The 27,658-nt window shown below is 34.7% G+C and overlaps 1 pseudogene; it reads left to right on the forward strand.

Annotated features, from left to right (window-relative positions):
- Positions 1-277: 277 nt before the first annotated feature.
- The window catches only part of LOC101256633 (gibberellin 20 oxidase 1-like), a 62,763-nt pseudogene continuing 35,382 nt past the window's right edge, over positions 278-27,658 (forward strand).

A 27,658-nucleotide genomic window follows, 5' to 3' on the forward strand; every position in this document is an offset into this window, starting at 1 on the left:
AAGTATGGTTTACTCAATGGAATAAAAAATAGGTTGGTTGAGTCTGGTCTTTTCCCAGGAAAAGATGGAGGTTAAGGTTGAATATTTCATTAATCTTAGTCAAGGTAACATGATTTTTGAAGAGTATTTAAAGCTTGCCCTGTTGTCTAAGTATACTCCATCCTTGGTGTCTAACCCTAGCGATGAGATGAGTAGGTTTGTGACTGGTGTTTCGAATATTGTAAAGGAAAAGTGTTGAACATGTTTGTTCCACGGTGATATGACTATATCTTAGCTTATGGTGTTTTCTCAATCCATTGAAGAAACTAAACATGGGATGAGGAGTAGAGATGATAAGAGGGGAAGGATTGATGAGCAAGTTCAACCTAGGATTGAGAAGAGGTCTCCAATGCAAGATGGTTCTAATGATCCTAAGACCGACAATGAGAGAGGTGATGGTTCTCAAAGAGTTAGGCCTACTTGTGCTACTTGTGGCTAGAAGAATTTTGGGAAGAGTTTAGATAATACCGGTGGTTTCCTTGATTGTGGTAAGGATGATCATAAGTTTAGAAATTGTCCGACTATTCTGGCAATGTGATGAGAGGCCATGAAGGGTCCACCTAATGCTCTGGATTGTGGTTCTCCAAAGAGGAATCACTACTATGTTCTCAAATCTAATCAAAATTCGGGTAATGATGCCTATAAGATATAGTTTTCAGAGTTTAGAATTGATGGGTTCCTTATGAGTGGGGGACCATGGTGAGTTGTTGGGCGTTGATATGGTGCCTCTTCACTTATATTATATTCAAAATTTAGAGCTATAAAGATATAGTAGCATGTTTCATGTTGTTAGGAGTCTAAGTGAAAATGAAGTTCATAGTTCTCAGTGCATTGTGCATCCCATGGAGTTATGTTCATGTTGTATAATAAGTCTATATGATTTTGTATCTCATAATATCATGCCTTCATAATAAATTTCTTTAAATATGCATTATATAATTATGGAGCATGCATTATAGTGAAGTACTTGAAATCCTTACTTAATTGCATTTTCATCTGAAGTTATCTTTATGTGATTAAAAATTTTGTATATGAGCATGATGATATGTGGAGAAGGAATTCTTCTATGTCAAATAAAAAATGTGAGTCTTGTTGCATTATGAGTTGTAGATGTAGTTTATACTTTCTTGTTTTTTTTTGAGTCTCTTGATTATGTGGATTTCATTTTCTTCTATCTAGGTTAATTTTATATGGTGTGGTATGGTTATTAACTACTACTATTGTTTCTTCATCTCTTAATGGTGTTAAAAGTGTTTTATTGTCATTCGAAGACAAATGTTTCCAAGTAGGAGAGAATGTAACACCCTAAACACAAACTAGGTGAAACTAGATCTTAACATGTATCTTATGAGTTCAAAGGGAGTTTTAAATGGTTATTTATAGTGTTAAGAGGCAGTGCATATGAGTTTGGAAGAGTTTGGAGGTTAAACATCCAAGAACGTCCAAGAGGTTCGAAGGTTTTGCCTAGAGACGTGCTTGTGTGTTCTAGTGTGCCTTTGCATTTTTTAAGTGTTGGTTCGAGTTCAAATTGATGATAGAGGTTTCTATATTCGGTGGTTAATTATTTTTTTTTGGTATTTGAAGTGACCTTATAAGTCTAGACAAATGATTGAGTTTATTTTCAAATCTAAACCCGAATACCCCAAATAGAATTCCCTAGAACACCATTGGAGCTTGAATCAAGGTTGACGCTAGAAGCTTGATTTCTCAATAAAATATTCATCAATTTCATTGATTTTCATAAATCAAGTTATGGTGGTTATTCCTTGAACTCTCTTTCTTCAAGCAGTCAACCTTGAAAGGCTTTTCTAAGACTTTAAAAACATGAAATCTTCTATTTTGACTTCTAGCCATGGGTTCTTGTATAGAATGATTTGAATATATAATTTATATTATATATTATCTTAATTTAATTATTTTAGATAAAAATTTTCTATGAACACATGCAATTCAAGAATCCTAATTTTTAGCTCCAATTGGGTGATTTGATCATTAAACTATTGTATAGAATTATTGAATAGATGACTTTGGCCTTACTATTTATTTAGAGATTATGTTTGAATTTTAAATAAGCTGCCTTAATTTAATCATGTTAATATTCTATTGTATTGTTTCATCGGTTTGATTCATATTAGCTTGTAATTGTGTGTGTGGTTATTGGTAAGAGTCGCTGGTGAAGTGAATTTGATTTAGATGGCTTTGCGATGATGATGTTAAGGTAAGAGTCGTTGGTGAAGTGAATTTGATTTAGATGGCTTTGCGATGATGATGTTAAGGGAAGAAAGGGTGGTAAGAACATGGCCTTGTAAACCTTACTTTGTGAATTGTGATGTTATCATATTGTAGGTATATATATGATCATTGTGAAGGCTAATACGGCTTATGTGTATTAGTGAATTTCAAGCATGATTTCTCCTAATGAACTATATGAGACTTATGATTCTCTATTTTGATATCTCTATAGGAAAGGCTAAGGTTCGTTCTAGTAGACTAAGTTGTCCATATGTTCTACTTGAATGTGATTGTACATATGAAAACATGATGGTGTATTTTTTTTTTGGTAGACCTAGGTCCCTCTACGTGATGCATGAAGAATGTGAATATTAATATATTGACTTAGAAGGCTTAATCACATTTTTCATATATGTGTATGAATGAATGTTTAATAAAAGTATAAAATCATTAGACCTAATATGGTGGAGCTCTCCAAGAGATTACTAATATAGGACCTTGAACATCTAATTAAGGTCAATAACTTTGAACCTTCTATATAGAAAGAAGGTTATTATATCCTTGATGTTGAAAGTTATAATGCAAACCATCTTGTGTGAATGATTGACTTAGGGTTAAGTTGGCTGGAAAAACATGAAACAATCTTGAAGAAGTCATTGAGTTATCCTTATTAACCATTGTGTTTAACCACAAGAGGAACCATCTCGTAGGTGCATTATTGTTAGGTAATTACTAAGAAATTGTACATACTCATATGTGCCTATGTCATTGAACTTACTCTATGAGAACATGGCTACCACCAAGTGAATATGCTTGTGGTAATAGCTCTACTTTACAAGGAGACTAGAGTGAAATGACTCCCTTGATTTTCATTAACCATGTAACTAGACAATATGTGTCCTAGTTCTATACTTGGTAGGTAGAACAGCCTCTGTTGGAGTAGCGTAGAGTCGGGATTCCATTCGTAGCTAGTATTGTCTATGTTTGTTTATGACTATTGTAATCATGTGGGATGCATTCTAGTATTTGATAGGTTCTAAACCATGTAGGTAGTGAAATGGAGCACTATCTATACATTGCATGAGTAGTCTTTGAAGGTGCTATTATGTGGTTTCCTAGGTCTTCCAAGGCCATTATGTGAATTCTTGTAAATTTTACTTTCTCTTAAGTGTCTTACTGACTATTGGAACACTTCTAAAATTACATAGGTGAAGCTACATCCTAATATGTGCATCATGAGGTGTTAAAGTATTAAAATGGTTAATAATTATGTTTTGAAGAATTATGTTTAGTTTGGAAGTGTTTGGAGCTCAAACATCCAACAAAGTCCATGACGTCTGAAAGATTTTACATTAGACGTGCTTCTATATTCTATTGTGTCTTTGCATGTTTTATGTGTTATTTGGAGTTCAAGTTTATATGGGAGATTCCTAACATCTAGAAAAACCTATTTAGGTATAAAACAATTGGTCACGACTCCCCAAGAACAACTATGGGGCTCCTTGAGGAGGAACCAACATTAAGTTAGCAAGCTACCCAAGACAGCAGCTATTTACTCATGGAGGGAACCTGTCCACGTCGCGAACTTGATTCATCAAGGACCACATTTTTTGTCCATGCGCGCAAACAAGGCGGACTCCACTATTTTTGAAATTAATTTCAAAAATCATGTGGGAACAGCTCCGCGTCGTGGACTATTTTACCGACATTTATTTTTAAAATTTAAGGTGAGTTTCACCTGCTTAAAAGTTATTATTAGTGCTGGTGTCATTTGGATATTTTTGGGACTAATTATAAGAGGTTATTCAGCATTTATAAACCCCAATTCACCATTCAAATCAAAGCCCTCAAGTCCAAAACATAACCTATCCAACTCCTCTCCAAACACTTCCATTTATAGATATTTAAAGCTCCAAGGAAAAAGATTGATTTTCCAAGTTTTTCTCCTTCGATTTAGTGTTCTTTTCTTCACATTCATAGATATTGCAACTGATCTTTCAACTATTTCAATTCATCCGGTGCCATACAATGAGGACGAATGTCAATGGGGTTGACTGTTCGCTTCTAAATCAATACAAAAATCAATCTGACAATAAGGTGAAAGACCTGGTAAATCTGTCAGAAAATCCTTCAAAAACTCACTCACCACCGGAATAAACATCAAGCATAGAATTCTTAACACTAGTATCTCAAATGTGTGCCACATAAGTTAAACATCATCTGTCTTCAAATGATGAGCCTTAAGAAATGATATCATCCCTTTACGAGGGTGACTAAGAGAACTTCTCTATTCTACTATAGGAATTCCAGCCATAACTAATGTAATTGTCTTGGCATGGAATTTTAAAATTATGATGAGGATATAAACAATCCTTACCTTGAACCACATAAAACTCTACTACTTCTAAAACCTTTAAACCTAAACGACTGTCATATTCCATAAAGATAACAATACACAATCGTTACACCCAGTTTACCACTATAAAATACCATATAGGAGTAGAAAAATGTACTTGCTAATCAAGAGACTCACATAATATATCTAGACTTAGAGAAAAATATGTGGACACATCATAATACGTAGAACCTGGATCAAATAATATGGCATTTGGTTGATGACAAACCAGAATAATACATGTGATAGTAGCATCTGAAGCCTCAGCATCTTCCCTACCCGGAAAAAGATAACAGTGAGAATGACCATCCTCGGATTGTGAACCTCCGGGACGACCACCTCGAATACAAGGAGAGACGCCTCTAGCTGAATGAGAACCAACTCTGCCACTCTATACACCTCCCCTAGACCGAGGTTGTGAAGCCTATGAAGTTGAAGCTTGAGAACCCTTAAGTTATCCTCCATGCCCGGTCCTAGGTCAATCTCTCACAAATTATCCCATATCACCACACTCAAAATAACCCATACAAGACATAGGCTGACGAGAGGAACCTAAATAACAATAAAGTCCTCCACAGCCTACAGGTTTAGAAGAAAAACCCTGTGATATATGAAGTGAACTCGATGAACTAAGCCCAGCATAACTAGTCTTAGACACTCGTAATGTTGCATCAATTGCTATGCTAGACTGAGAATGATAACTTCTCCCAAGTAACCTCGACTACTACGAGAAGCAAAACCATAATGACCTGAATAAAGGATCCTCTTACACTCACACTACTCAAATACCTCACGTCTAATAATCCAGAATCAACAAGCTTAGAAACTCCTAGAAGAATAGGAATAATCAGCACTTTAACAAACCTTGTCACTCTTTCAATCTTTGTGGAATGTATCATCGAAGCATTCATACCATGGCATGAAATTTACCATCATACTCGAGGACTGACATACCATCTTTCTCCAAACCCTTAAACTTGAACTTGTTATAATCCTTCTCACTCCGTCAAACAAACATGTCTAGAAATACTTGAGTAAAATTAGTCCATGATAGTTGATGGGATCCAGATGGCCTACTAGTAATACAATCCCTCCACCATTATTTGGCAGGTCCAGTCATCTGAAAAACCTTGTAGTCAGCTCCATATGCATGCTCTCATAATTCAGAATTTTAAATTCCAGAAATAAATCATGAAAGTATAATAAGAAATATTGAAAGCCGCATAAAAGATAACATCATGATTCACATAATCAAACTTCACATGTAGATAGATAACATCATGATTCACATAATCAAACTACACAAATAGCCACATAACTTCACGTAGTTTCCAATAAGGCCATGCTCGTCATATTGCACAAAGTAACGCCGACAATGCCACGTCAATTGCAAGTTAAAACAGATAACACTGCCACCATATGTGGACCATACCAATCACAATTGAATCAAAGTATAATTAATATCAAATTAATAGATATTGCAGCATACCTTCATTCAATTATTCACGCTTTTTTTCAATGCTAAATCATCCAATTCAACATCTGTAAGCCCTTACCCAAGGCCATAACCAACAATTCAAGCAATAATCATAAAATCCAATGAATTCTCTATCAATTAAATATAGGTTTACTAATATAGTATAAATTATATAACAATTGAATAAAATTCTTATATCATTAGAAAGACCATAAGAAACTACATAACAATTCAACAACATTAACTTAATATAGAGTAACCCACATTAAAGCCTGAAACTAGGGTTCATCAATTTACAAGAGTTCATAGGTAATTTAGATTGAAATCATCAATAGAATATCAATTATATCATAATTCAATGTTTAGAAATCATTTATGCATGAACCCATGGTAGAATCATGAAAATAGACAATTCAATTTAGAAAACTTTGAAAACATGTTGAGAATTGGGCTCCTTGATGAAACGAGTTTCAACGTTAAAACGACATCCATCAAGGATGATGATTATTCAGTTTGATGAATAATTTCGACACAAAAACCCCTCACCAAGATTCCTCTTCATGTTCGACTTCAATGGAGGTTTTGGAGTATTTTCTAAGAGTTTTGGGTTTCTGATTTTTGAAGAATGAGGTCTTCCATATGATTACCCTTTATATATTTAACTAAAATACCCAAAAGACCCTTAATAAACCGTCCATGACTTCCTATAAATGATATATTAAATCAATTAAGAACATTAAAAATCATGAAACACTCTTAATAACATAGAACATCATTTTAGACATAGAGGGGACTTAGTTGTCGAACATCTTAGTCGTCCCTGAACGTTTCACTACCAACACCTCTAATACTTTAGCTACTAACTATACACAGTGTATTATACATATTTAGGACATTAGGACATCAATACCAACATTTTATTCTCTAGTTAACCTAGGTCATTTTTGGTGTCTTACAAGAAGGTTGGCTACTTGGCAATGTAGAACCGAAACATGAACATAGCATTCAAGGTGGATCCACTAGCTAGTATTCCTATGGTAGGAACATAGTTCAAAATATAGGAGAATATTAGAGACCTATAGTTCCACATTACATCGCATCTTGTATCTCATGAGATTATTTGTGAACCTATTTCCAAGTAGAGACGTGACACCTCTCATATCTAGTTCATCGATGCTAAGCTAAAGTCACTTTGTAAATAACCTTTAAGTCATCATTTATTCGTAGATCTTATTATAGGTCATAGGATATTAACTACTTATATAAACATGATCGTAAGATCTTTAATTTTAGGATGACAATTTCCTTTCATCAAAACCTATATTTGTGGGATTAACATGTCATAATCATATCGTTTAAGGCATACAAGATAAATATCACCAACTAGAATTATCATATACTTACCATAATTCCACATTTAACGTACTTGTAGGACAACATATATGCATAGCTAACTCATCCATACTTCAATTCATAGCTACATCAATCATTGGCCAACATCAACATAATAGTGAAATTATGACTTTATAAGACTTACCTATAACTTCCAAGAAGCTTCATCAAGAACTTACGTTCAATTTAAAACAATCATCTAACAACATAGTAAAATGCTTAATAACATAACCAATACCATCCTTAAGGTCATATACAAGTCCAATTTGTAGTTAAGGTTAAGAAAAAAGGTCATTAAAGAGCTCATTCAAGCTATTGTTTCAATCCCAATGTTTACATTTTATCAAGTGATAGATGTAACACAATACAAACCATTATTTAGAGAAAGAACATGTTTCACACAAAAATCAAACATTAAAAACCAATTACACAAAAAATTCATATTTAATTAACCATAGAAAATTGTTATTTTTCATCATTAGTCATAAATGTTGAATTAGGAAGAAAACTGTTTGTAGAGTAAAAACCCTAGTAGTTGAATTCTTGAGAATAATCTTTGGAAGGACCGTTTTGGCAGAGGAATCCCAAGAGTGAATAACTCATACCATATTTATGAATATTCCACGAATTTCGAATGAAAATCTTGAAGTCTTCGTCTTCTTCTTTATATTTCTTATTCTTCGATGGAGATCGAAAAGAGAGAGTTTTTGAGAGGGATTTGTTTAATAATATTTCAAGTGCGTGAAAGTGGTCTAAAACTGACCTAAAATCATTTTAAACTCGTCCCCTAAGATACCCAAAATACCTCTATCTTAAATGGGTCTTTTTCTAAAGTTAAATTTACTTTAAAATTGTGCGACGAATTTAGGAAGTTGTTGTGCGTTGCGGCGTCAATTTCACATTTATTTTTGAAAATCTGATTTAGAAAGTGAGCCTCGTGGAGGCTCTGCATTTGGAGGTAACTTTTGGGCCTCCACGTTTGCGCTGCACGTAGGCTGCTTTGGCTGCCTGCTCGCCCCTGTTCGGTCCTCCTCAAGGACCGTTCGGGTGTTCTTGGGGTGTCATTACTAGAATTTTTGTTCATTTATACTACATACTACCTATTTAAAGTTTAATTTACAACTTTTGTACTTCCATTTGATACTCTTAAAACTTCACCAAAAATAGGGACGTCAACTACTTCAAATTAGCTAGTTTCTGGACATCAAGGTCATTCTTTGTAGTTTTGGCCCTAAGCTTGTATAATTGAGTTCATTGCATTAATATAGGTATGAAAACATCATTTAATCATTTTAAATAGTCTAATGTGTAGTATAAGTCATTGAAATTTGGAAGTGTTACATTATCCCCCCTTTGGAACATTCGTCCCCGAATGAGAATAAAATTGTTTGGAGGGTAAGGATAGACTCAATACTAGCAGCCCAACCAACAACAACATAAAATCACAAGGAATAAAGTCTCAAGGAGTACTTCACAACTCCTTTAAACACATATCACAACATTTCATATAGCAACTCAATTCATGATACAAAATATATTAGAGATTAACATTTCATAACACATAACATAGAATTTCCTTCTCAACATCAACATAAGATCAAAAAAACATCAAAGAGTTACCATGGTATCATTTTTTTCAAGAAAACAATGAAACAACAAAATATCAACAAAATAACATACATAACTATTTCATGTAAGTTAAAGAATAGAGTATGAAGACATTTTGTTAAAACTCAAGATGGTAAAACATTTTCCAAAACATGCACAAATATACAAAAAACAATTTCATATTTCTTTATTATTTGACTTATTAAGAGGAATGTCTAACCTCAAGGAATAAAGAGATGAGGGTAGTGGGACATCTTGTCGGCTTCGGTTACCCATGTTGCACCTTCAACAAGATGGTTCCTCCATACAACTTTTACGGAGGCAAATAATTTGTTCCTCATCATTTTAAACTGTCAATCTAGGATTTAAATCGCAAGCTCTTCAAAGGATAGGTTCTCATCCATCCCTAAACCTTCAATAGACAGAATAGACACCGCTTCGCCTATGCATTTCTTGAGCATAGAAACATGAAACAACAGATTAACTAAAGCTAGTTAATTAGGTAGTTTCATCGCATAAGAATCTTTTCCAATTCGTTGTAGAACCTCATAAGGAACAAGATATCGGGGACTTAAATTCACGCTCTTACGAAATCTCATTACCCCTTTCATAGGTGAAATCTTCAAACATAAATGATAACCTATTTGAATATCAAGACATGTTCTCCTATTGTCATCATAAGACTTTTGCCGACTATAGGTTCACTTTAATCTATTTCTAATGACTCGAATTTTCTCTAAAGGAGTGATGACTCATAAGGAGCTACATCTTCTACCATAAAGAGCTTCAAAAGGTAAAATGGAGATGCTCGAATGGTAACTACTGTTGTAGGAGAACCCAATCAATAGTAGGTGATCATCCAAACTTCCTTTTAAATCAATAACACATGCACTTAACATATCTTCAAGGGTCGGAATTGTATATTCCACTTTCCCATCCGTTTGAGGACGAAAAGGGGTGCTATGTTTTACTTGAGTACCTAAATCCTTTTGGGATGCTTTCCAAAAACGTGAAGTTAATTGGGGAACTATATTCAAAATTATGGGGGGAAATCCCATTAATACTCACAATATCCATAATGTAGATTATTGCATAATCTTCCGTGGTATGAGTAGAGCTAATAGGAATAAAGTGGGAAGTTTTGGTCAACTTATCAACAATAAGAGATATGGAATCATTTTGCCTCCGAGTTCAAGGAAACCAAACAAGGTCCATATTGATGGCGTCCCACTTTTATGTAGGAACATCCATAATTTGGGTTAAACCACCCGGTTGAAGATGCTCATCTTTTACGTGTTGGTAATTTGGACACCTGGTAATAAACTATATTATGTCCCTTTTTAAACCATCGCGCCAAAAGTCCTCTATAAGGTCATCATACATTTTGGCAGCACACGGATGAATAGAATAACGGGAACCATGGGCTTGTTCTAGAATTCGATTACTCAAATCCACAACATTTGGTAGACATATTTCCTTTGGTACCTAAGAACACCATCCCCTCGGGAGAATGACTCATTGAGCATACTAAGTACCGGTTCCTTCAACTCCATCAATAGAGGATCAAGATGTTTGTTAGATTTCACCTCAACCACTAATGATTAATCCAAGTTATGATGGACCATGAAACCACTATTTGTAGAATCTTCTAATAGCACACCTGAACTAGCAAACCTACGATCATGTTTAACAAGTTCTTTCTTCTCTTCATCCACATGAGACACATTTACCATAGTCATACAACTCAAAGCATCCACAACCACGTTCGCCTTGCAGGGGTGCTAAAGGACACTCATGTCGTAATCCTTCAATAGTTTTAATACTCATATTGAAAACTTTTATTGATTGTAAACACATGAACATACACACTATACAAGTAATGTATCCATATTATCAAGGAAAAAACTACAGCAGCTAATTCAAGGTCATGAGTTGGATAATTCTTTTATTGAACTTTGAGTTTCCTAGAAGCATAGGCTATCACATTGTCGTGTTACATGAGGACACATCCCAAGACTACTGGGGAAGCATCACAATACATTACAAAGACTTCATTACCCTTTGGTAAGATCAACATCGGAGCGGAGGTAAGCTTATCTTTGAACTCGTGAATACATTTTTCACAAGCTTCTAACAGCTCAAACTTAACCTTCTTTTGGGTCAAAGTTGTCAATGGAAAAGCGATGGACAAAAATCCATCAGAAATCCTTCTATAGTATCTGGCTAAATCCAAAAAACACCTTATGTCGGTGGAAGTCAAAGGTTTAGCCCAATTTCTGACCGGGTTCGTCTTTTTTGGATCAACCTCTAAACTCTCACAAGAGATAACATGAACAAGAAAATCAATAAACGTCAACTAAAATTCACACATACTAACTTTTGCATAAAGTAGGTGTTCTGTCACAACCAAAACCTAGACCCCAGACTAGACCGGGGTCGTTGACCTCTATGAGGTCGCTGAGAAGCCTACATATGTCATTCTCACTTCATCTAGGTAAATTTTTGCAGAAAAATAAAAAATTTTGAATTCTTATTTCATGATAAACATTTTAAAATTTACATCATAGGCATTAACAATTTAACCATCTAATATAAAGATAATCAAATGAAAAAAAAATAGTTCATAACTGCATTAAAAGTATTTTTGCCTAAACCGCACCAATACAAAGTCTTGAATAAAAGTTGAAAGAAACACTAGTGCAACATGATCCACTATCTATATCCTATATCCAAACTACATAATCACGGTAGACATCCTCCAAAGCATGAGGGCCTACCATGTCCGGATGAAAGCGCAACGTTTGAATAGCTGCACGTCAACCTGTAAACTCTAGCGTCCACCTATGCCTGCACCTAAAAATATAGACTTATATGGGATAGTATACACTTGTACTAGTATGGGTATATACAAGCACACACCAAGGACATGCATGAATAAGAATAGCTCTTTCCTAACAACATAATTATGGAAAGTCAAGTCAGTGGACTTGCAAAATTTGGATTAGGAAAGGCAGTGAGCTTTCAAAATTTGGATTAGGACAGTCACTGAGCTTTTCAAATTTGGAATACGTGATTCAGTGAGCTTTTAAAATTTAGACTACGCAAGTCATTCCATGATAGTAACATGCATCATCATACTTATCATATTGCACACATCACATAACATCTTACACATAGCAGATATCATATTGCATATAGCAGAAAACATCTTACACATAGCACATATCATATTTCATATAGCACATATCATATTTCATATAGCACATAAAATCTTTTATAGCATTCATTCATATGCCGTGAGACCTTTGAATCATGGACATGACATTAAGACTTTCTAAATTGAGGGCTCAACAAATGGGACCTCAATTAGGGAGTCTTCATTAACAAACACAGAGCCTGCTTCATTCGTTCATACGTACTCATTCATAGGCTAATCTGAAGACCATTTATAACTAGGATGTAGCTTATGACTTTCAACGGGTTTGTTGCACAATGATCAAGAATAACCTAGTGTCATTACTTGACTCTAGCTCATCTCTTGATTATTCAATCCTAACACCTTTGGTATCTTTTATTTCATTATGTGTATCATTTGAGGATGGCCTCATTCATTCATTGGGAACTTTAACTTTAACCAACATATATCATGTGAGCATCATTAAATCCAGTGTCTCCCTACACCGAAAAGAGGTGGAATCACCGTCCAAGATGCCCCAAACATGCTAGCGTACATGGGAATTTAACCCCACTAGATCCCTATATTTGCAATATAGGTTCAAACACTAGGAGATATAAGGAGACCCATACCCGTCATGCCGGACAGTCTCATCTCCTGAGAGTTTCGTGAACCTCCGGTCTTCCTGAAAGAAGGCATCACCACTCATAGCTAGTCTATCAGTGCTCAGTATAAAGTTCCATTACATTCAATTCATACGTCATAGAAGTTGACTTCCAGTATGAGGACATCATAGATCAATAGATGATTTCTCATCTCATCATTAGTATTAAGTGTGTTAATCTCAATAATTTCAATAGAGTGTTCATAGAAACTGGTATCTTCATTAACTTTATACTATCATAGGTGAGTACGTTTTTGTAACATTTAATTAGGCTTGTTTGAGATTGCTATTATTTTTTACATTAGCCTCTTATTATGTTGTCACCACATTCATGAACATTAGCAGATTTGATCTTCATAATTACTCACCCCCTTTAATGTTCATTTTAGCATATGTCAATGCACTTGGCCATTTATATGTTTCACACTCTTACTTAACCTTTCTAGGGTATAATCATTTCATTATATAATAATAATTTCATCATATGACAATGCACTTGTCCATTTAGTGTGTTGTACACTCGTACTTAACAAGTCTAGGGTTACATCATTTCATTACATACATCTTAGGTTCACTTATATTTGAACGTATGAAAGACTTATGGGTCTACACATACAATCCATGAGTCTTCATGCATAGTTGGTTAAGTGAATCATATCTTCCTAAGAGTATGTAGTACAAGACTTATGTATCTTCTATGTATTCCAAGATCTCGATTTGATCTAAGTAGGTGGCATTATTCTTGAACATTTTCATTCACGTATGACTTGTGTATCAATACGGATATTTGTTCAAGGGAACCCAAGTTAGAATCCCTTGAAAAACACTTACATTTTACCTTGATTTAAGTTTTAGTTCTCATGACATTAGGACCCTAGATTGATCCCCAACATTAACATTTCTTTTTAGTTCCTTTTCTTTAGGAAGTCTCTCCCTTGGCGGAGGGGTTGTGGGTTCGAACCCCCACAACCCTCTTCTATTTTTCTACCTATTTTTCTTTTTCATTTCGCATAAACCAGGAGGTTATGGGATCAAACCCCCACAACCTCTCTTTATTTTTCTTTATTTCACTAGGGACTGAAAGGTTGTGGATTCGAACCCCCACAGACTCCTTATTTTATTTTCATGTTAATATTGACTTTTCTAAGCATTGGCATTAAGGTTTTGGGATCGAACCCCCACAAACTCAATTTATTTTCTTTTATTTTCCCTTTTAACTTCGCAACCTTGAGGTCATGGGTTTGATTCCCACGCCTCACACTTCCTTTCTTTTATTTTTCTTTCACTTCATTCGCTGCCTGGAGGTCATGGGTTCGATTCTCACGCCTCCCATTTTATTTATTTAATTTTCTGCATTCTCCTTTCTCAGCCAGTATACCCCATTTCGAATCCCTCTGACCCCATTTTTTCCTTGCGAGTTTAAGGTATCACACAGTTGAGTTCACAAATTCGAATCTTCGTAGCCTCATACCATTAAAAAAAATTAAGTTTCAAGATTTATTCCGCTATACTTAAGCCTAAACTAAACTTACAATTTTTGCTGGAAACCTAATCATTTTCTAGCTTATTTTCACCAATAGTTCCACTTGAAAACTTAGGAAAATTCATGGATCATGTCACACTTTTTGGGGTGTATTTCATGGATTCGTTTATACAAAATATTGATACTAAAATTAGCCCCACTTCCATTTTAATGAAAATCACGATTTACATAGGTTTATGCACGTAAAATGACAACCAAAACAATATCAAACTTGAAGCCTTAACCCAAAACCTCATTCACAATAACATTTTTCACAAGCACATACTTGCACAAACTTTCGAATACATGATTTTCTTTCAAACAATTTCAAGTACACAAACATAATTATATTCATCACGGAAACATAACATAAACCTAAATCTACAAGAAATCATACCCAACCTATAATTTATTAGGAGCTAGTGACAGGGTCATGCAAAAGGGGAAAAATCCTAGTTTTCCCAAAATCTCCTCCCAAGAAAAGGTCAAAGTACAAAAGCTTCAACACTAACTCGACGGAAAAACTCCTATGTTTGCGTAACGTTTTTGGCTATGTTTGAATAAGTTTTTAACGTGAAAGTTCTTCCAGGGTCAAGAACGTGTAGCTGCAGATCAGTTCTGTTTTTTTAGCTGACAGAACATGAAAAGAGTGAAGAAAGGTGAGAGAGATGAGTGTGAGAGAGAGTTAAAAGAGGTGAAGTAGTTTAGACTAAGTCAACTAGGAGACTTAGTAATAAAAACATATTAATTAATAAATAAATAATAATATTAATAATAAAATCTGAATTTCCTTTCTAAATCAGACATTAATTATTAATTTATTAAATCAATTCACCAATTAAAAAAATAACATTAAATCATTGCTCCCACCTAGGATCGAACCCGGGGGGAGCAAGACTCTTCAAGGGCTCAATTTCGACCTTCTGTCTCCAAATTTTTCCTCCACCTTATTACTTAAATAATAAAATATTTATTTATGGTAATAACATATTACCCTCATCCTGGAAAAACACAATTTTACCCCTAGACCCTCCAAACATAAGATTTCCTCTTTTTAAGTCCGGTAAAGACTCTTTCAAGTAAATCTTCATATTCGAGAACCCTAGATGATTAGACCCAACCATTCCAAGATCAACTAACTCCCTAAGTTAGTTGGTTTTTCTATATTAAGGATTTCGAGGTCTTGTTCTATGCGCATCAATCTGTGTGAACCCGGTCTAATCGTAGGCATTCTAGACACATTAAGCATTACATATCATATACATTCTTAGGGTTTTTACATGTTCATTGAAGACTTGCAAGGCCAACCACAAGTTACTCTCATATTTATTTTCATTCTTGGAGTATATCAAAATATCATCACAAAATACTATTACAAATGAGTCGAGGTAATCTCGGAAAACTATATTCACTAGGTCCATAAATGCTGCCAGAGCATTTGTTAACCCAAAAGACATAACTAGAAATTCATAGAGACCATATCTAGTTCGGAATGTTTTTTTGGGAACATCATCACCCCTTGCCCTATTTTGTGATATAACGACCTTTAGTCAATCTTGGAAAGTAACTAGCACCTCGGAGTTGATCAAATAGAACATCAATTCGAGGGAGGGGATACATGTTCTTTATTGTGACCTTATTGAGTTGGTGATAATCAATGCACATTCTAAGGGACCCATCCTTCTTCTTCATAAATAAGACCAAATCACCCCATGGATAGACACTAGGTTCAATGAAACCCTTGTCTAGTGAATCTTTGATTTGGAGATTTAACTCTTTTAATTCGGTCGAATCCCTCCGATATGGAGGAATTGAAATTCGATTCATATCCGGTAACAAGTATATGCCAAAGATAATTTCATGTTCCAAAGTAACTCCTGAAAGGTCATTAGGAAAAACCTTTGGGAAATCCCTCTTTACAAAGACTGACATAATAGAAGGGGTTTCATGGTTTAGATATTTAACCCACAATAAATTGTATAGACAACGCTTGGCTATCATCTTACAAGACTTTAAGCAAGAAATGATTTGACCCCTTGCTATAGAATTTCCCCCCTTCCACTCTAAAAATGGGTTCATTTGGGAATTGAAATTCACTAGCCTCGTTGTACAAACAACGGAAGCAAAAAAAGCATGAAGCCAATCCATGCCGAAGACAATATAAAAATCAAACATTTCAAGTTCTACCAAATCAACAAGAGTACCTCTATTGGGCAGCATTATAGGACATTTCCAATAGACTCTTTTTGCAACTCTAGAGTCACCCATTGGGGTACAAACCGAAAAGTGCTCAATCAAAACATCAGGAAGTACATCAAACTTCCTAGATAAATTTTTTTTTTAAAACAAAAGGGTAGCACCTGGATCAAGCAAAGCATTAACATTAACAGAGAAGATTTATAACAACCAGTCACAAGATAAACACAGTCATCTCTTTCAACCCTAGCCCTGAGTGCATAAAAACAGTTCCTTTTTTTTAGCTTTAAAGCTATGACCGCTTCATTGATCTTGTCTATTCAAATTTCCATAAGTATTCACAATCGGAAAATATTTTACCATATAGACACCTTTTCCACAATCATAGAAACTATTAGTTCAAACAAGGCATTCCCTAACATGTTTCTTACCACACACATCACAAGTTGGTATTTCTCTAGGTGGATCCACATTTCTCCTTTTTTAAGGTTTAGCTTTAGAAACTTGATCATTGCCAGTCTTGGAGACATTTGAAGAACCAGGTATAATAATCTCTTCTTGAACATAGGCTTGCCGTAAATTCAAGCCTACTCTTGGAAGAACAACTTTAAAAATATCTTGCCTAATTATCTTCCCTATTCCTCTTCATTACAAGTCTCTCCTCTACATTTTGAAAATGAACCATAAACCTAGAAAGATCCATGTTGTAATGAAGCATAGTTTAAAGACACTCTTCTTCAAGCTCTTGGTGCACGCCCATTACATAATGGTTCATTTCATCCCTTGCATTCGAAACCGAAGACGAAGCATATTTTGACAGCTAACTAAACTTTAAGGAGTATTCCTTAACACTCATACCTCCTTGAAAAAGGTTGATGAATTCCTACACCTTAGCATCCCATTGCTCCATTGGGAAGAACGTGTCAACCAAGGCCTTTTTAGAAGTCTCCCAAGTCACATACCACTTCCTAAAGCCCGACTATCCTTCCACTGATTGTATCATGTTTGAACCACTTCCTTGAGTTTATTGGCAGCAAGATCAGGCTTTTTAGTAGTACTCACCCCCATGGAAAACAACATCTAATAGACTTCATCAACGAAATCTTGGGGCTCTTCATCTACTTTGATCCAAGAAAAATAGGAGGATACATCCTCATAAAATCCTTTAGACGTCCAGCAATAGTACTTGCATGCTAGTTCTCTCTAGGAACAACCTCCCTGTTAGATTGAGTCGTGATTGCTTCAGCTTAAGTGCTGATGTCTTGGGCAATTTGGAACAAGGTTGCACTCACCACACCATCCGTCAGAGCAGGAGAATTGACTGGAACTATCTCATTCGAAGCAGCTTGCACTTGAGGAGAAACTCGATTACCTTGTCCCGCATTCGCAATCTCTTCTCCTACTCTTATCGCGGATGTCCTTCTTATGTTCATCACCTAATCATCACATAGCTTCTCATCCAAAATTGTGGCTTACTTTAAACCATGAACAAGACACAATCTAATGTGATTTAGTGATACACTGATCCTAACGATATTCAACCTCATGCTCTGATACTAATTTTGTTAAAAACTTGTCTCACATACAAACCATCTAAAGAATATGAGTCTTGGACTTAGACAATAAAAAGTTAATACGCCATATAGTCCTTACTACAATAGAATACAAATGATAAAAGGAAGTAAAGAGTGTCTCTCAGAACTAATAAAGTCTTCATAAGATAGAATAACATAAAAGACAACATCACCAAACATGAGTACGTACTAATACATGGAGAAAGAGTTCTAAAGCCTCTTTAATAGATGTTCTTAATATTCAATGGTCAGACCCTACATTCGTAGTTATATAAAGTAAGGTGTTAGTATTCCACATGTACTAAGCATGGGTATATGCCCATAACATTAAAGGACATGCATAAAAAAGGACTAGTTCTTTAGAAAGCATGCTAAGTCATTTGAAAACTGTATTGCATAATAGAGCATATACAAGATGAGGATCACAAAAACGTAAAGCATGACCATAACTAAAGATATAATATCATAAAATCATATAACATTTCATGTTCATTATATCATATAACATAACATACTAGACACTTAACAATGATCCCATCCCAATCCTACAACTACAAAGATCATTTAAAGCCGCATTATACCACATATTATTAAACAAGATAGGAGAACATAAGTAGAGTTTCGCTTCATACAATGTGTATCATAGGTACTTATCATGAAATATAGAAATATACACCAATAACAAGTTCATCAAAATAATTAACATCATATATCATAAGCATTATACATTTCATATTATCATATTACATAAGAACAGTCTCCTAGGACTTCACTTAGAGTCAACTTGGGTAATGTCTAGATAGAGTCCCATACCCCTCCCTATACTAAGTATACTAAGTCATCCTAGTCAATGTCCATTTACTTGTATTTCATTTTATTTGATAGAACAAATGCCTTAACCGACATTAGATCATGTGAGTCAAACATGGAATCTGGTGTCATATAACCCCACACCGAAAGAAGGTGGTCTACTTCCCAAGGTAGAACTAAAACATGAACATAACATTCTAGGAGGATCCACTAGCTATTATTCATCAAGTGGAAACATATTTAAAGAACTAGGAGATATATAAAAGAATCATAGTTGCACATTACATAGCATCACGTATCTTATGAGAGTCATTGTTAACCTACCTTCCAACTAGTGAAGGGACACCTCTCAAGTCTAGTTCAGCACTGCTATGCTAAAGTCCCGTTGTGGACTACCTTAAGTCATCATTTATTCATAAATCTTATCATAGGTCATTGTAGATTAACTCCTTGTATAAACATGATAATATGCTCTTTAGGTTTAGGGTGAGAATTTCCTTTCATCAAACACTTGATTTGTGGGATTAACATATCATAACCATAGTGTGTAAGCCATAAAATATATTCATCATCAACTTGTATTATCATATCCTTACCATGTTCCCACATTAAACGTATTCATAGGCCAGCATATATGTATAGCAACATCATACATACTTCAACTCATAGCTACATCTACTATAGGCCAACATCAACATAATTGAGAAATCATGAATTTAGAAGACTTACCTATTGCTTCCAAAAAACTTCATCAAGAACTAACGGTCAATTTACAACAATCATCCAACAACATAGTGAAATACTCAATAACATAACCAATACCAACCCTTCAAGTATTATACAGGGCTAATTTTTAGTTAAGGATAGGGGAAAAGGTCATTAAAGAGTTCATTCAAGCTATATTTCCAATCCCAACGTTTACATGATATCAAGTGATATAAATATGACGCACTTAAAATCATTATTCAGAGAAGGAACATGCTTCACATGAAAATGAAACATTACAAACCAATTACCCAACAATACATAATTATTTAACCATAGAAAATTGTTATTTTTTATGATTAGTCATAAATCTTGAGTTAGAAAGAAAAGCTGTTTTGTAGGGTAAAACCCCAAGGAGTTAAATTTTCAAAAATCATCTTTGGAAGGACCTATTGGGAAAGGAATCCCAAGAGTGAAGAATCCATACCTTATTAACGAATATTCAATGAATTTCCAATGAAAATCTTGAAGTCTTCGTCTTCCTCCACAAGCTTTTCTTGTTCTTCAATGGAGTGTGAAAAGAGAGAGCACTTGAGAGAGTTGAGAGGGATTCGTTTAATATGATTTGAAGTTATTGAAAATTGTCTTAAACTAACCGAAAAATAATTATAAACTCATAACCGAAATACCCAAAATACCCTTTACTTAAATGGGACTTTTTTGGATGTTAAGTTGACTTCAAAATGACACGGACGAATTTGGGAAGTTTATGAGAGTCCGTGATCAAATTCTCATTTAAATTTTAAAATAAGATTTGAGAAAGAGAGCCTCATGGATTCTCTGCTTCACGGGGAAACTGTTGGTCCTCCACGTGTTGGGTGTGGTTCATGCAGCAGCCCTCATTTCCTTGTTGAATGTAGGCTGCTTTGGCAGCCTAATCGCCCATGTTCGGATCCTCCTCAAGGACCTTTCATGGAAAGGTCGTCTCAATGCTCGAATGCCCACAACGGATATGGACCAAACTGTCTCAGGACGTTTTGAACCCATCTCACGTACCACTGTAATGGGGGAATAGCCCAACCCTAGCAACATACTACAGCCCCAGGTGGAGAATAGCCGACATCGAGATGTCAAACCTTCCTTTTGATGTGAGCTCCTAGGGAAGATCAGTTTGTTATCCCTAGAGTAACTTTTATTCATTGAGCAATGAGGCGGTCCTTGGGGGGTTGTTCAAAGACGTTTGGACCCTTTGTACTACGTGCCACCTAATTAAAGTTTTTTACATGTTTTGGACTTCATTCGACACTACTAAACCTTCACCAAACATAGGGATGTAATAGTTCAAATTAGCTAGTTTCCGAATATCACGGTTTTTGTTTACCATTTTGTCTCTAAGATTTTTTAATTGAGTTCATTACATTGATATAGTTCTAGAAACATTATTTTAATCATTTTTCAATAAGCTAAGACCTAGTCTATGCTGTGGAACTTCCGGAATGATACATGGTGCTCCCCGAATATAACAACATGATCTACGCAAAATTACCCTTAATTAGCATCAACTACTAAAAAATCTACACTTAATAAGCCATGTGTAATCACAACAATCATAATAATTAACCAATTTCAAGTTTATAAGAAAACCCTTTTGTAGAAGAAAACCGTGTGAATTGGGAGATTTAGGAATCAACTTTGAAAGGACCTCTAGGGAAAGGAAACCCAAGAGTGAGGAATTTATACCTTATTGATACTTAATCCACGAAAATTGGAGTGAAATCCTATGGATTTTGGTGTTCTCCTTCAAACTTCTTGCTCTCTTCAATGAAGGATGAATAGAGATAGAAAGTAGAGAGTGGTGAGATCTTTTGGGTTTTGAATTGGGGATTTGATTTGAGTGGGAAAATGTGATATGAAACTTATTCAAAATCAATATATAACCCTCCAACTAAATAACCAAAATACGCTCACTTAAGTTTACCTTTTAATGAAGTCAAACTTGAATTCCTATTTTCAAATTTTTGTTGGGGAACAAGTTCGCGACGTGAAGTTGTTCCCACAAGATTTTCTAAATTAAATTTTGAACCACAAGAGTTCTCTATGTGTACGTGACGTGTATCAAGACTTTTGGTCCTTGGGGGACTATGTCCGTGAAGCGGAGACACTGCACCATAGTATAATTGGTTGTTGCCATTGGGCTGTTTTTTGGTCAAGGTTAGAATCCCTTCGTGAGCCCCTAGGGCGATCCTTGGGGAGCTGGACCTACACGTTTTCACTCTATATACATAATTTTACCTATTTAAAGTTATTCTTAATGTTTTAGACTCCATACAACACTTCCAAACCCTCACACAACCTAAGGACGTTTCAATAGTTCTATTACACTAGTTTTCGAAGATTGTTGACGTTTTGACTCTAACACTTCCTAACTACTTTTGATAAATTAATTTAATTTGAGACACATTGTTTTAAATCTCAAATCTTCATTTGAGGATCTAGACCAACTCATGTACTTTCGAAGTGTTACATTTGATATCTAAGGACGCCATCGCCCGCTTAGGACAAAGCCTCAATGGAATTTCTAAGCACCGCCTCTTTCAACCCTACCAAAAGTCGGATCGACACATTGGTTTGCCTTATAATGCGCAAAAACACAATTAAGACTTTTAGTAACCATGACATAACCCTTAGCAGATTCTACCCATCGAAAACCCAATAAGGCCAGCCTATGGACACCTAAGGACAATTCTTTTTTACCATCATCAAGATCTACAACGCTACCCATGGACAACCGACTAGGGGAATCAACTACATTTGTACTGTTTTTATAGAGAAAACTAGTATCATAATCTTCCAATAATTCAAGTCACCTCCTTTGGCAAAGATTTAGATCTTTTTGGGTAAACACATATTTAATCATTTGTGGTTGATAAAAACATCAACACGGACCCCATACATATAACTCCTCCGAATCTATAAGGCAAACACCACTACCACAAAGTTAAGGTCATAGGTAGGATATTTCTTATGAACCTTTATTTTGCTTGAATCATAAGCAAGCACCTTACCATTTTGCATATGTGTGGATCCTAACCCAACTCTAGAGGCATCACAATTTACCACAAAGCAATCCATTCCTACTAGTAAAGTCAACAACGTAGCAGAAGTAAGTCTATATTTCGATAGTCAAAAATAAAAGGAGAGTGAGGCAACTCTAAATACAAGAAGTTCATCCAAATCTTTGAATCCAAAAGTTGCTCCGTAGGAGACCGAATCACCAACGAGAACTCATAGGACTATCTACAAGTTACAGAAGTGTAGTATGAGTACCAACAAGTTTCACTCAATAGGCATAGGACGACTGAGCTCTAAAGATAAAATTAGGATCAACAACACTAAGCAAGGATCATCTATAACATATAACTAAAGGAACAAAAGTAATATCAATATAAGAAACAAACTAATGTAAATTAGACAGAGTAACTGAAATAGATAACCAAAGCAAGGGACAAACATTGATGTGATATCCCCTCAACCTAAAAATGAAAAGTCTCTTTTAAAGGAGACAACTAGCCCTAAAGCATACTAACAAAAACAATATATAATATCAAGTAAATGCTAAGAAGGTTATCCCAAATCAAACATGCACAAAAGCATCAAACAGGGGGAACAAGGGAATTATCTACCTTCAAACAGAGAACCACCAAACATACAACCATATGTAAGGAAGAGTCAAGCAATACCTTAGGATCCCATATGTACCAAGAAGGTACACAAAAATAAATTAAACCTATACGACCCAAATATGATCAACATGTACAAACAATATCGTGATAACGAATACATAATAAATGAGATTTATGCAATAAAAACACCAGTAGCAATAGTTGCAATATATATTCAACTATCCCTCAGTCCCAAACAGTTTTGTAGGTGTAACACCTTACTTCAAAAAGGCAAATTTTAGTTTTCCACAGAACTGGTGTAAAGACCGATGATATCATACGTGGCCCATAGGTGGGACGATGAATTTTATATTGTATTTAGATTTTCTTAAATTTTCAGTACTTTTTGATATTTCACCAGTATTTTCATAAAACACTAAAATCAAACAAAAGGGGCATTGATGAACCCTAGATTTGGACTCATTTAGGGCTTTAGTTTGATAGATTTAGTGTCCTCAAATATTTATTTTGTGACAATAACTGATATAGAATTATTGATTCTGGGTACTTGTATTGAGGAACAAAGCATGGACATTAATTAGCACAACGGAATAAAGCGATATGGAAGAGCAAAGAAATGAAGGTGTGGTGATCACCAAGTCCCTTCGGTGAGTTACCCGATGGATATTACTTTGCCTAATGTTCCAGTGTGCTGAACCATGAAAGAGATAACACAGTTTTCAAGAAAAATGAGCAGTCGGTCTATCATTGAGTGATTACGTGACTAAATGTTTGATCATCCAAAGTTATAAAACTTGAGGATGTTGAAGGCCAAAGTAAAACACTGATGACATTAATTGAAGGAAGGATCGCGAACGAATCAAATAGCCCAACATACTGCGCCAAATGTTCTTTTACAACAAATTTTTGGCGACTATAAATACATTTTGCAAACATTATGTTTAGGGAGTTTTTGGAATTAAATTTTAATCTTTGAAATTACTTTTGAGTATTTGACTTTGAACACTAAGTATTGAAACTAAGTTTTCCTTTGTTTTGAAGAATTGATGTTTTCCATTTTTCAGAAATTGGAAATGGGTGTTCCATATTCTTCAATTTAGACCTCTGTATAGATGAAATTAATCTTACTCGATCAATGGAAATAAATCTTGGTAACTATTTTATATTTTTATGATGTCTAGATATAATCTCAAAAGGGTGTGATTATGGGATGATTTAGTTTATGGTATTGCTAATTGTTTTTTAGAAGTGATCTCAATCATTAATTATTATTTATTTTAAAGGATTTCAATTGCAAATACAATTCTACCTTTGTGTTTTTGGCTTGTTCGAGAGAGAGGTTTAAAAACAAAATTTTTTGATTAATGGCTTCTGGGTATTGGGTTTTCATGGGTTCAGCGCGAGAGAGTGAATCCTAAATTATTTTTGACACATTAAGCTTGAGAGATTGAATGGACTGAAGAGCAAGTTGTTCTTATTTTGTTGCTTATTAGTGTTTGAGAGAAACCAACTTGATTTGGGGAAGATAGTTTAAGAGAAAGTTTATCCCCTCTATAGTCTAGTTTAGTCACTCATATACAACTGTTATATAATAATTTTAAGTACCCAATTTTCTACATTTGCCGATAATCAAATCACATCCCACGAACCCATCTTATTATTATTATGTTTTGTGTTATTTATTGCTGATGTAGTGAATAATTTCAAACAAAAACTCCCCATTTGACATTCGTGTATCTCATTAATTTGAATCAAGTCATTATTGTGTAATATCTTTTCCTATGACTGATTTGATCATATTCACACTTTTTGATTGATTATCAAACATGTACAACTCTTAGTGCCCAAACTCATTTAGTTGGGTTACATACTAACTAATGTCATTTATGCTTAGAAACAGTTGAAGTGTCTTTAATAGCGTTATTTAATATAAAAGGTGCCGCTATTGTGTGGTGGTGGTGTTTGAGAATTTCTTGTTAAGCTGAATTTTGTTCTTTTTAGCCTTAGTTAAATCTACTTCTTTTTAGTTTTGGTTTGTGTGCTGATGTTTTGAATAGGAAGTATGAGTGTGAACGATAGCAATGGTTACCAGATGGACAACCCTCTTTTGAGATTCATGATTCTTAAGGATAATAAAATAATTTTTAATCAATTGGAGGGTGATACTATCCATGAGTTGTGGCAAAGATTTAACGCATTACTGCAACAATGTCAACTCATAGAATTCAATATAAGATGCTACTGGAAAACTTCTATACAGGGTTTCGTCCAAAAAATGGAGTGGTTTTTGACCAACTCTCCCCGTGTTGTTTTATTTGACTACCCCATGAGACAATAGCCCAATTCCTTTATGGTATGACCAAGAAAAATAAAATGAGATAGAAAAAGACCAAGAATTGATTACATTGTTGAATCAAGTGGATGTCTTAACCAAGAAAGTAACAGAATTGGAGGCATTGTCAAAAAACAAGGACATGTAAATTCCACCTCACTAGCGTCGAAGGATGATGAAGCAAGAGGGTTGTCAAATTAAAGAGGTCATTTCACTCATTCTATACAAATTCAAAGAGAATGAAAACCTGTTAAAGGAGATAAGAGAGAAGGTCTTGATGCTAAGTTAGATGAAAATCTTTCATTCCATGCGCATTCAACTACTAAAGTCCCAAGTGGATCATTTTCGGTTTTGTATCTACCCAAAACAACGAGAAGGGTTTCCTTGTTACACTGGGGCGAACCCACGGAATGCAACCTTGGTGAGTACTTCCTACATGCCACGACTTTAACTAAGGTTCTTTTTGGGAGGCCACCAAGTTTTTGTTTGCTTTTATTTATTTTGTAATTATTTGTGTGTTGATTGTATAAGTTAAAGTGTGCAATGTGTTTGGAAAGTGCAAGTTTGCGAGAAAAATGTTCGATCGACGCCAAACTTGGACCACCATTGAACTCAAAGAATTTTGAAATTGGAGTTTGTAAAACTCGGTGAGCCCATGAGTAAATTGGTGAATCACCAACCAGCTCGGTGATCATGATTTCTTCATTGTTTGGTCCTCTGGATTATCTAGAGTCATGTTAAAGGCGACAAGGTAATTGCCCACTTAGATATTCACCCTAGTAGGTTGGCGAGCAAAACATATATCACATCCTAGAAGATATGGTACTCTCGAAGTGTGATGTGGCGTACTTGACCTCTCAGAGGTCTTATACAAGCCCTTCACATCATTCATTTTATACATGTATGAAAATTAGTGCGGAATTAAAATTTTTCACATAAAATATCTTCAAGACATATTTCATATTAAAATCACTGAAAACACTAAGTATCAACATATCCCAATCATAGCCTCAATAGTAATTGGTACACATCCCATATAATACACAAAAAAGAAATTTAATCTATTACAATACTTGAATAAAAGAAGTCTAAATGATAACTATGCCCTCGAGTCAACTGAGGATATACTTCCAGTTTGGTCGAACGATTACTAGATTCCAAACATTCTCCAAGATACCTCTCACATGTTTATCACACCTTTATAGATAGACAAAAAGTATGGAATTAGTACAAACACATGTACTAAGTATGACTTAATGCATAAAATCATGATAAACGAACATTGATGAGAAATATGCTCTTTTTGATTAGAAGTCACATTAAAAGCATAAGACCACATTTAAGCACCAAACATCATAATTAGAACACAATATAAGTCCTAGGATATTTATACCAAACTATAAGACCTTACAGTGAACTTTACTTTAACTTCAAGTAAAACTCACACATTAAAATATAGCATCATCAACACGTACAACATACATAAACATAAGATCCTCCTACCATAGGTGATTCTAAGGCTCACTTGAGTAAGTTATGAAGTGATCGCCCATACAATCCATTCACACACACCTAAGAGATTCTTTAGAGTAGCTAGGATAGGATAATTCTCACTACACAAACATATATACATACATATATATATGCATATAAACATATATACATACATATATATATATATATATGTATGTATGTATATATATGTGTATATATATATATCTATATCTATATATATGTATGTATATATATATATATATGTATATATATATATATATATATGTATGTATGTATGTATATATACGACATTTTCCTCTCAAAGGTTCTCAAAAATATTTCAGTAGTTCAAGAAGAGAA

This window comes from Solanum lycopersicum, chromosome 10 (assembly GCF_036512215.1).
Source record: "Solanum lycopersicum chromosome 10, SLM_r2.1".
In the NCBI taxonomy this organism is placed as follows: Eukaryota; Viridiplantae; Streptophyta; class Magnoliopsida; order Solanales; family Solanaceae; genus Solanum; species Solanum lycopersicum.